Source organism: Equus quagga, chromosome 16, assembly GCF_021613505.1.
Source record: "Equus quagga isolate Etosha38 chromosome 16, UCLA_HA_Equagga_1.0, whole genome shotgun sequence".
Classification (NCBI taxonomy): Eukaryota; Metazoa; Chordata; class Mammalia; order Perissodactyla; family Equidae; genus Equus; species Equus quagga.
In genome coordinates this window covers 49,086,486-49,099,300 of record NC_060282.1, presented here as the reverse complement: position 1 = coordinate 49,099,300, position 12,815 = coordinate 49,086,486, and the positions used below count along the sequence as shown (strand labels likewise).

At 37.9% G+C, this 12,815-nt stretch overlaps 1 long non-coding RNA gene across 1 annotated transcript in view; it reads right to left on the bottom strand.

The window, feature by feature from the left end:
• LOC124228137 (uncharacterized) overlaps nucleotides 1-12,815 on the bottom strand; it is a 30,778-nt gene that overhangs the window by 4,752 nt on the left and 13,211 nt on the right. Inside the window, exon 2 of the long non-coding RNA XR_006885643.1 lies at nucleotides 5,207-5,426. This is a non-coding gene — a long non-coding RNA (uncharacterized LOC124228137). The remainder of the gene's footprint in view (nucleotides 1-5,206; nucleotides 5,427-12,815) is intronic.

Sequence of the window (12,815 nt, the reverse complement as noted above, 5' to 3'; positions counted from 1 at the left end):
TCCCTTTCCTTATGTCAAAGATCTTAAAGATAATATAAGCAGTAGTCTAAGCTCATCTAAAAATATATGTTGCATCTCGAATAATTTACTGTGAGACAAAGTGCTATCATCATGTACAGCATGAAAGTTAAGTAAGTAGGATCTCTTACACACTGAAAATGATGTCACCTACAGCTCCAGGGGCAGCATAGCTGGTGGTCCAAAGTGCCTATGGGCACTAGAACATGCTGAAGAGCTGTCTAATCTCTCATCTGTAACTACCTGAGAAAAGTTCTAAGCAAAATATATTTCTATCTCCTTGGTTTATCTTTAACTCCATCTGAGTGTATTTTTCTAAATTAATAAAACTCTAAATAAGAAACAGGAAAATGAGGTCAGGAAAATGATGTCACTTGCAGTGCTTGCCTGGTACAGATGTGGACTAACCCATCAGGATGACCTCTCTAGATAAGAATCCGCCAATAAAATGACCTCAAGGTGCTCTATCATGTTTAATAATGATATTTGATGAGGATGACTTCATGTGTCTCATAAATACAATTAATTATGTTATTCTACTTGTAAAATATAGTGGGGTTGGGGACGTGTCAGGAAAGCTTCAGCTTCACACCAGAGGCCAGAGGTTCAAAAGTGCAGGCAAAAATGACAAATGTATTTTTTTAATAATGAAAAATACAGTGTCAAGATAAATTCAAATAAACATATCAAGAAACATCTATTGATACAATAAAACTTTGAGGAATATAAAGAACGCAGTGATAAAGCATCTAGGAGAAACGTTTGCATGTTCCCAAGATGCAGGAGAAATTGAACACAGTTCATCTATATAAAACATGGCCCTGTGAGTATCGCCAAGGTCAATGAGACCTAGAACAATTAGCCTGATCTAAAACTGGGTTTGCTCATTTTTCTTATTTGTGCTAGTTCCTCCCTTTCTTGTATATCTGCCACTTACTTTTACTTCCCTACTATCCCTCTAACTTTATCTCCCTAGCACATACTTTATAATTGTCCCAGAAGATAAACAACACATATGTTATCAAGCCCTGTTTTTAGGAACTAGTTCTTCTGAATTCCTGTTTCTTAATTAGACCTCAACATCTTGGTTTCTTTATGCCTTGACTTTCAGTGGTAGTATGCAGGACAGATGCAAGTTTAGATGCAGGCCATCTAAATCATTTTGTTATAAATTAGTCAAATGTTCCCTGACTATGACTTGTCTTTCTGTATTCCTATTTCCTTCACAATTTTCCACAAGCTGTTGTGTTTCCACAGGTGAAATTCTCACACAGAAGAAAGTTCATTGGTAAGTTATAGAGTATATAGTTCTGACTGAAGGTTAAAATTGCGTGTTCAGGATTGAGGATATAAAAATATAAGTCTTTTAGTGAATTAATAGATTTTAAAATCTACGGGCAAATATTAAGGTATTTTAAGCTTCAAATCATCTCTTGAAACAATAATCATAATTGTTCCCTAGGTGTGCAATTGAAAATACTGTATGACTTTCAGAAATACTGACACTTTTTAAAAAACAACTTATGTAGTCATAGAAACAGGAATGGGTTAATAAGAAAGAGACTTTTTAAATCTTTTAATACAAAATAAAGCAGAGTTTCAAGTCAGAAACAAATGAGCACATACTGTAGTTTCTGATGACCAAAATTTCAAAAGCAGGATTTGCGAAAGGTTAAAGCAGCATTATTACAGTACTACTAGGAAGAAAATGTTATAATTAAAGTTGCATAAATATTTTCATCATAACTCCCATTTATCTTATTTTCCTTCATGTATAATTTTCTGAAAAACAAAGTATTTTCTCCTAAAAACTTTCCATGCTATAATTTTCCCTTTCTCCAGGGGTCACTTATTTACATTTTGGAAAAGTCTGAGTAACATCTGTTCAAGGACTTTGACTTTGAGGGACGAATGAAGCGGAAGAAGCACAAAATAGTACACACATGTCTAAAAAGTATCCACTCATTTTAACTTCGGATCACTAATTAATAAAGAGAAAGAGCTGGATTTATTCACAGACCTCAATAAGAAAGGTAATTATGTAAAATAATTGAGCCTACATGGAAAACTATTTGTATGAGACAGTGAGTTTTTCTCCAGACACATTATACTCTTTATGAATCACTCCCCAGAAACGTGTGTTTGGGTGCTCTATCTTTTCTTCATATCTTTAATTTAAGATAATGTATTAATTCCCTGAAAATAAATACTGAGAGACAGCTATATTGTCTTGATGTAACATTAGGCCACGTAATTATTAGCAATACCTTGAATTTTTATAGCTTTTCATCCTCTGGGGACTCAGAGTTCGTTCACTTTATATTACTGCACTGACTCCTGGTAACGCAAAGAAGCGCTGCGGTAGTTGGAGAAGAGGCTGCACAACAAGCTTAAGACAGCTGGCAAAGAGCATCAACAGTCACTGGGGCTCAGAAATGAAATCCTGTGTGTCTCAATTGCTGCCCTCTTTCTGCATTCATTGGGCTCCATTTAACCTGTATTTCCTTTTAGAACATCCTAGAACCAGGAGACTCAGGGGAGTCAATGAATATGATTTACTGACCTTACCAAAATGTCACCTGCATTTTTAATGTCTTAAAATTGGGGAATTACTCTGCCTAGTGGCTTGATACCAGAGGTCACTGCCAAGCCTATTAAAAGAGTTCAATTCTACTACTTCCCTACAGCATCCATCTGACTGAAAACACTGCACTTGTTTTCCTCAATAATTTTCAACAAATTTGAATATTAATTCTAAATTCTAAGCTATGTATAAACTCATGACTGTAATCAACTATACATTTCCTATATAGAGTGTCAATCCATTGCTGTCATTGGTTTGCAAACAGCTGGCAGAAAAGCATTCCTATGAATGCTGGAAGTGTGCATAGGAATGACCCTCAGGCATAACACAGTGGAACAACTAATGTAGGCTGGAGAAGAGCTGTGCAGTCACAAGAGGTGGCACAGTCATAGTGGAGGGCTTTCTTTGTAGCTAGCCCACATCCTGTAGCTGCCATCCATGTTTTAGGGGTGAGTACAAGGTGTTTGGGAGCTCATGAAAGGGAAAACTGATGCAGGATTGAAGGGTCAGGAAAGGCCCAAAGGAAATAGCTTCCAAGTTTAGACATGATGGACTGGCTAGTCTGCTAGGGAAAGTCTGAAGGGAAAGCTTTGCAGGGAGGCAAAAGTAGCAGCAAAGATAAAGGATTACATATTAGACAACTGGCACCAAGAATTGTCGGTAGCTCACTATTAATTCTGAAGACTAGTTCAAAAGGACAGCAAAAGATGAGACTGGAGAGTTAAACAGAGATCATTATTTGTTGAATAAATAAATGAATGACGGGCCGGCCCTGTGGCCAAATAAAGTTCCAAGCACTCTGCATTGGCAGCCTGGGTTTGCCGGTTCAGATCCCTGGCACGGACCTACTACACACATCAGCCATGCTGTGGAGGCATCCCACATACAAAAAATGGAGAACTGGCACAGATGTTAGCTCAGGGCTAATCTTCCTCAAGCAAAAAAAGAGGAGGATTGGCAGCAGATGTTAGCTCAGAACAAATCTTCCTCACCAAACAAAAAAAAAGAATGACATCTCTAAAATGTTCCTGATGTGTGATTCTAAGCAAAAACTTAAAATTTCTTCATATAGTAACAAAAAAAGGTCCAACTATGAAACCAGTCATCTATTCCTAAATTAGTAGGCAAAAACATATTACCCACAGTCTCCCTTCCTCTTGTGGAAGAGGCTTCACTTCCCTTCATTAACAGGATAGAGGTTCCCTTTGCACCAAAACCAATCACCTCCTTGCCCAAGGGCCAGTGTTTACACAATAAGTACAATTTCTTTTCATTGGTGATTTTGGGCCCTGGGGTCATATTTCTTATACTCACAATGTTTTGAATGTGATATTTAAACCTAACTTAGGCCTTTTCTTCCAAAGCTAAATTAATATACTAGAAGGCTGAACAGACAATCCAGGCAGAAATGCCTGAGAAAGTTCACTCAAGTGCTGCAAAAATGTAAACTGTTTTCCTCTGAGTATGGGGATTTAGTGTTATTACAATTTCAGATTTTTATGAGCACTTAAAATTTTTGATCTGAATGGCATCTGGGCTCCTAAAAACTTATTTAAAATTATTGAAATATCCATGATCTAGCTAAAATAAAAAAGGTTACCAAATCAGAACCATTAAGAGCATGGCATGAAGGAAGAGTAAGTTTTTGGATATGTTAAGAAATAATCATGAAATTACCAAGGAAAACTAATCAAAATATATGGATGTAGGTGGGACCAAAATAATATCAGATAATGCTAATAACGTTGCATGATACAGTTGAAGGAATAGCATCATTTCTTATGCCACTTCTATCCCATTAGCACCTAGAACTAGTGGTTTTAGAAACCAGAGCCCATCCCAGGTGTCTCAGCCCTAGCAAGTTTGCACTGATCAAGATAATAGTAATTTTCTGATCTTGTGGTGCGTGTAGACACAGGCATGTTGAAGTTTTGCAAGAAGACTATATTTATTTTTCCCAGTAGGCCTTCTAATTTAGGGGCTAAAAATGAAAGTGGTTATAAGCGAGCCTCCAGCTCTCCCTCTGCATCATCTTCAAGTCTCCACAGATGCCCAGGTCCTGCAAAAATTGGGCCCTGGCCTCTAACATTGAGACATTATTTTATTACCACCACATGTTTTTTAAAAAAGTTAAGAAACACTATACTCAGATTCTCTAGAGCATGGGAAACACATATTAAGGAATCAGAAAATCTGTTCCAAAAAACCCAGTATTTTCGTCTTTCTTGGCATTAAGAATACCTGATGTTCTATTGATTAATAAATTTGAGTATAAAATTTCATACAAATAAAATATAATTTTTTAAGTCACTGCCTTGTTTTAAGTCTAGACTTTACAGAAGGTTTTTCTTTTTCTGCTCTTAGCTACTTCTTCTCCTTCCATTCAGTGTCTTGGTTTATAACCTGTTCCCTAGGCCTTCCTCACAACAGAGAACTTCTAACTCTTCCAGTGGAATAACCAAGACCAAGCTCACATGCTCCAAATCATAAATCTGTTTCCATATTCAAATCCTCTGTTTGACCCAGATTAAGATTTGACAGATAAATCAAGTCTAATTTGATCATACTTTCTAAACATGCAAGAAGAAAAACAAGTATTCTTACTAAAAATGGGAACAGTTGAAAACCTGCATCTTCAGATATAACCATGAGGGAGCCGAGATTCCAGGACTCTGTTGGATGAGAAAATGGGATGAACTCATGACAGGTTCTGAAGTAGACGCTCCAATCCTTCCAGGCTGAGGGTGGAATCTGAAGAAGGAAGCATCTTGGTGGGTTATTCTTCCACGTGGGGGTGTTGGAAAGTTGAAAGGTTTTCTAAAAACTTAAGGATAAAGGACACGTGAATCCAACATCTCTGTCACTTTTAACAATTTTAATAAATAATTTTTATGGATTTTCTACCAGCTTTCAGTTATATAGATTAAATTACAGGATTAGTTCAATCAAAATTTCAGAGAAACAGCTAAAAGCACAGGCAGTCAGCCAGCAAGAGTGCAAGCTAATCAACCTGTTTTTCATTTCTTCTTTTTTACTATTCATAGACTATAAAACATGTAGGCAGGAGGCTGAGAGTTGGAAAATGTATTCTACTGCTCTGAAAAATGTCAAGAAATGCTTCCTTTGTAAAGTATATTAGTAGCCAAGACATTAATTACTTTTCTCATTGTGTATATGATGATAGTTAATAATTAGTATTGTGTAAAATTTTAGAACACTAAGTAGATTCTAATGTCTATGAGTAGGAAAAAAAGTATCTGTGTACCCACTCTGTAAGAAGTTGTATTTTATATATATATTTAAATATATAATATATATTTAATATCTCTGATATATTTAAGAAGGCAAAGAAGCTTTCAACTCAGAAAAAATAAATTACACAGAAAAGTACCCTAGCCACTGAATATTAGTCTAGGATGTAATTTTTTCGTCAGATGGACAAAAGAATGCAAACACGCATCAGTATTCACACACACCCAAAAATGTGAGGGCTCTGAGGAAGGTTTCAGAGCTTGAGTAAGTACATTGATAATTTAATGATCATAAACATCATAATGAAAGAAAGTTTAGGATAGACAAAAGTTTAATGATGATGATACTGCACATTTGTGCTAATTTTATATACTTCAGTACTGACCCTTCTCACAGACTCCATATAGTATGCCGCTTAGGATTGCCCCCACATAATGATGAGTTGAAGTTGACACAGGACACCACTGCGTCTTATCCTAAACATTCCACATCCATCATATATTGAATGGCACATGTTTATGCAATCTTTCTCCAATTTTGAGCTTTTTTGCTATCTTTTTGTCTTTAGAATATAATATTTGACATTAAAGAAAGTTTTTTAAAAAAGAAAATTTTATGGGATGTTGAAATCATGGATGATTTTCATATATTTTCAGGTAGTTATTTTGTTTTAAATTTTGTTTTAAATTTTTAAAATGTGGGGAAAACAAGAATTTATTTTTATGGCATTCCTTGGACAAACTCAAATTTTAGATCATACACATTATTCCTTTGTGTATCTCCATCTTAAACCTGACCAGTGTTGTTCTAAGAGCAAGGCATTGAAGGGGAGTATTTGCCACAGACTATTTCCCATTTTATTGTTAGTTTTCCAGGGCTGCCTTCTGGCCACTGGCCAATTGATGATGGGGAGAAATCAATAAATAGGGCACCATCTCTTTTCTGTCCTGGACTATTAACATTTCCAGCCCTGATAGCAAAGGAGTGGCATTGTGGGAAGTATTAGTCTCTGTATCTGTAGAAAACAACACCAATGGAAGGAAGTGAGCCCTGCAGATCAGCTTCTCTTCTCAGCTAACACGTACATGACCATTTTCCAACTTTTATGATTTTTATAAGAAAAGTGTACTTTTCCATTTTTACTAATGTAACAATAGTTATTTCTTCAAACCATCACGTACTTATGATCTTCTCTGTGACCCTAATATAGGAAAACTATGCTTGTTCTTTTGGAGAAAACATTTAACTGAAAACTGTCTTAAAATACCAGTATTGCAGCAGACCTCAGAAAAGACTCACTATGAAGACAATCTATTGCATATCATTTTGTTTCTAATTTCCACGGTCGAAAAAGCCACTACATTTTTTAAACAATCTGTTTTAATTTTTTATGAGTTCTTCTATCTCTTTTAATTTGTTTTCCGTAAAAATATAAATTACTTTGCCATCAATATGTCTGAAAGCAACTTTAGCCTTTTCTTCTTTAGGTTAAGATGACTCCTCAACCTCAATATTGGAATATTGAACATTCCAATATTCAAATTACCTTATGATTTTCTCTTATAATCTTCTCCTGTTTTTATACATCATTCATAAATTTTGAAGATCAATACTGGAATCCTATTCCAGGAGGCAGGGACTAAAAAGATTACAAAGAGGTCTTCCACTTGGAGAAATATATTTAGTATGGTACTACAAAGAAGCAGACTTCAAGGGAAACAAACTTTCAATTCTTATAGTACATCAGGATCAAACAACAGTGATGAAAAAGTTTATCTTTGTTTAACAAACCTTCTTGAGCAACCAACTATATGCCAGGCACCATTCTGAGCAAAGAGATTAATTAGGCAATTCCCACCCAGGAAAAGGCTCAATTTTCTAATGTAAAAGTGAGATAATAAAGTCCCCCCCCCAAAAAAAGTGCTAAAGCAATGATATTATTAAATATTCCTGATAGAATATTTTGGCAATATTCAATCATTAACCTCAACTCTGATTCATAGAGTTCATAAATTGCTTAATTTAAATTTTATATGTGAAAATTAAAGTATGTATTGTATAATTTTATATAGCAGGATGTTGACTATTTCTTCCTAGAGATGCAGCCAAACCAACCAAGCTTCTTCATTTCTTCGGTCTGGATCCAAGAAAACCAAGACTGAGTTTGAGGAAAAGAGAAAATGAAGCTCAAAGTCCACTGCCAGTTCTCCTTACAGGTGTCTCATACAATGTCGATACAACACAGCCAAGATCCCCCTTTGTTCCTTGCAGGGTGTGCCAAGGATGGTGGCAAAGGCTGTACAACCGAGGACTCCTCAGGGCATGGGCCCCTGAACCCAGGCTACCAGGTCCATCTCCCCCAGTACTGACAATGGATGCAGCTCTTCTGTCCTCTATCACCCAGAAGTCCCTCTCTTGACCTGCATGACAAATATGCACTGCATCTTGTAAATGACAGTGACTACAAAGTATTAAGGGGAAGACAGGACCACTGCCTGTAAGGACCACATGTTACAGTGACAGAGAGAGACATCCATAAAACTAACACAAGTAGATGCATAACTACTGCCTAGGGGTGCCCGCATTAGGTGGAGAGACAGGTAGACAGTTAACACCAGGACGTGTGTAACGGCAAGCTCCTGAGGACAACAGCATGGGTGCTGCAGTTGGTGCTGGTGGGTGACCAGGGTCAGGCCACACTATAGGGAAGCAGAACAGCAGAGTTTCATGAAGAGAAACTTCCAGGAACAGCACTGGAGCTGCACCTGTCCAGCTGGGGAGTGGACCACCATTTTACGAGCCTGGGGTCTCAGGGAGGTGATGCACTCCTTGGGAATCTTGTGAGGGCTCGGGATAAGCAGGGCATACGTTCCTGGAACAAGAGTGTTGCTTTATTTCAGAACACGTGTCAATTTTCTATTAAAACATGAAGGTATTATGTAGTAGAAGTAAGAATTATTGATATTTAAAAGAAAACACTGTGGAATTTGATACCCATGAGGCCCCTCTGGTCAAGCACAGGGATGCCTCAACCTACCCTCTCCTCACCCTGCCAGCTTTTGTGTGAAAAGTGTGGAATCTCGTCAGGTCCCAAAGTCAGTCAGTTCTACTTGAAAGCAAGAGGGCTCTCCCTTCTGGTAGATAGAATTCCATCTAGAGAGAAATTATTACTCATGACTATCCACAGATGTACAAGTACTAAAACTTCACCCATTGATAAAACTAGCCAACCTGTCCTCAACTTGGCTATTTACCATGGGGGAAAAATGCATTAAAAAACAGTCATAAATGGATCTTCCCCACTATTGATGGCCTGAGGCCCTGGGGGACTTCAGGATTAAAACCAGATAGAAAAAGAAGCAGATAGTGCCTGAAGTAAAGCAGTCTTACTAACAACTTCAATAGAAGAAGAAATCAATTGAGGTATTATTGGAAAGCTTTGTTAATCTTTCGGCTCATAAAAGGATCTATACATGTTCTGTGACTGCTCTACTGAGTAATGTGTATGTGTGTTGTGTTTAATTTGGGAGAAAATTATTATTGGCTGCAAGGAACTAATACAAATTTTCAACACAAAGATGAAATAATAGATTTCAAATGTCACTCTAAGAAAATTCTTTAAGAATGGGAAAAAAATGTCTCAACTAGTTATAAAATAAATATAGTAATTGGATATTTCCGTTTGTGTGCTGCAAATCAATGCAAGTTGTCCAGGTTTTGCACAATATTAGGTCTCTTCAAGTCCCAGGCCAATAACATTGTGGGAGAAAACAATGTGCAAACTGTAAAGGCCCAAAGCCCTGTGCGCACCCTGGCAAGGTGTTGTCATCTTCTTGTTTATCTGCTTGTTATCCTCTCTTGTAAGTAATAAGTAAAATGTGTTGTGTGTCTTGCTGCCTATGGGTCCTTAGAATAATGATGAGAAGGGATGAAGAAAAGAGAGAAGAAGGGCAAGAAAGCATCCACAATGGTAGAGAAAGCAGCAGTTGGAGGAGAAAGGGCTTGCCAGGCCATCTGAGACTGCGACAGATTTTTCACTTTGTGTCCAAAACAAAACAATACATATGATTAATCAGCAACTCATAGCTCCAGAAAGCATTGTACCTGATAATCTAAGAAGCACATTTGAATGCACTTAATTTTCTTTTAAAATATTCTAATCTGTATGACTATTCCACTCTGCCCCAGAAAGAACTTTGAGTTTTACCGCTGATGATTTGAATTTAGCCTGGTTTATATGCCCCCCGCCCTCCCTCCCCCAAGCCCCTGGGAGAAAGGTAAAACTGAGATTAGAACAGAATCTCTATTCCTCACTCAGTGTTTCCCAGGATCTGAAGTGAAGCCAAGGCATTGGAGAGGAAGCCTGAAGATCCAGGCTCTGCCGCATGTGACTCAAGCACTTTTCCTTTCTGTTTCTTACTTTTTTATACTATGGGCTCCGCTAAGATTGAAGTGTCAGTATTAATAGTGAATTTCTTTCTTACAGAGTTAAGTCAGTCTACCATATCTCAGTTAAGCCCTGTTTTTGCAAAAACTGAATAAATAGCGAATGGTGATTGCTAGTAATTTTCACTTTGATAAAGATTGATTCTACTACTGTAGAAATCATATGGTGATTCTGAGAGTGACGTTAAAGATTAAATACAATTCCATGACTGAGAAGTGAAAAAGATGTTTTTCTTAAATTTCAGATTTGCTCTTGACCACTTATGATGGCAAATGAATGCACAGAAGGAATTCTCAGCTAGCAACAAAGCATCTGTCCAGGTTTGGCATGGCCTTCAATTCATCATGGTCTTTCTTTTTAAAAGTTCTAAACTCTACAAACCTCTTGGCACATTTTCTAGGCTCTGTTAAGCTTCCTGATGTATTGTCTTACGAATCTTTCTTCTTCCTTAACTATTCAGGATGTTTCTGGTGACAGAGCTCATGACAGTTGATACTCAAGGAAAAGACATTCATCTGTAGTTGCTACAGGAACATAACAAAACCAGGGATAATTTAATGATAAAAAAGCAGAAGTTGTTAGAACTAAGTGAGATGAGATTGCAACAGAAAGCTCACCACAGGCAAGGTCCAGAGGTGCGGCCCATAACTATATAATTGCAGCAGTCCATGCCATCACCTGAGGAGCAAAGTGAGCCCTGCCTCTGACAGAATGTGCCTGGTCACTGGATGCTGACGGCTATGCTCAAGGTCAGATATGTCTTCAGTTTAGGCTAATTTTCATCAAAGACAGAGTGTTTGTTGATTAAATTCCCCACATGCTGCTATCATCAAATAAGAGAAACAAAATTTTCTCTCAAAAGTTGTTTTGTTAGCCTAAGATTCTTTTCAGATTAATTCTGGAAACTCTCTACTGGGATTTTAATTATCTTCACATAACCCTGTCCTGAATTTGCTAATCAATTTTATTTTGACCCTTCCCTTTATGGATCAAAGATAAAGCATAGTGCTTTCTTTGGTGAGCATAGTCCCTTGGGACAGCAGCCTTGCAGAGATTCCCTTACACATCATTGATGGACCCCAAGGAAATGAGCTATGCAAAATGTTTGGCTTTCAGATATCAGTATTTTTATTTTATTTGCATTTTCCTAACCTTATTGGCATGTCCAGTCATTTCTGGACCTTAGTCATTGTAATCACAGAGGCACTAACAACAGCTGAGAGAGCATCTCATGCAGACCAAGCTTCATGCCCAGTGAAGAGGTCAATGAAATTATGTGGGTTCCTGTCCTCGGACTTCCCCTTTGCAATACCAAGGAACCTTACCCTACCATATAGGCTCTAGACCTGCCTCTCTGTTCCCCTTGTAGATGCAAACAAGGATCAGAGAGGAAGAAACATAAGCAGGGCTGCATGGGAACTCTAGGAGAAACCTGCTTGAGGTCAAGGATGAAAGTTTTGTTCCCAGGCACAGCCTAGGATGCCAAGTTGCAGCCTGGAATTTTTACAGCAGAGTTTTAAACTCCTGACAGTGAGAGTTTATAATGGAAATGCTTCCAGACCTTTAACTATAGCGACACCACTATAATGTTTATAAGTACCTTATACTCTTTCCAAACATGTGTGCTCATTACTTGTGTCTCTGCTTCTGCCTCACTTCGGGGGAACCTCTCTGTGTAAACACAACAGATTGGCTTGCTTATACTTTCAGACTCTAATTGCTCTCCATCTCTATCTGTCAGAAGAAAGCCAGCCCCAGGGGCCAAGCAATGAAGCCTCTCCCATGGCATGTCACATCACACAGTGCAGTGCTCTAAAATGCACAGACTTTTTTTTCACTTTTGGCTATTGGAGTTAGTCAATCTGCACAGCCCCTAGCATTTTCTTATAATTATTTCTTTCAGTAATATACCTGAGGGAGAACTGACTGGCAGATTGGAGACAACCATGAACCTGCTAGGTCTGACAGAATCTGACCGTTAGGCAGATTCTAAGTAAACAGGGGAAGAGGCAGTGCACATGTGCACATAGTGAAAGGCCACTCAGAGTGCTGACAGCTTATCTGGTCCAACATAAGTAGGTTTCCAGGGAAATGGATTGCTTAATAGTGATGAGGAATGACAAGGATTTCCTAACCCTTCTATGCAAACTACCCAGAAATTATATGTCTGTGTACAAAGTCATGCTGAGCTGCTGATCTGTGACACAGCATGTATGGCCTGCAGGTGAAGAGACAAACAAAAGGAAATGCATCCTCTTACTGGACGGGCACATAGTAGAAGCCAGATCCTCATCATAACTCAGGTCACTAGACGTCCACATCTGCAGATGGAATGCAGAGCATTGCTATCGAAAAAGAGCTTCCATCACTCATGCAGGATGCAACCAGCTTTGGTGCCCAGCCATCAGAATACAGGTGTGAGTTTATTGGTGGCAGCCTCATGGCCCAAAACTTTCAGCCAACAATGAATCAGGAGTAGGAAGTAAAGATTGTACACAAAAAAATTCATTGATA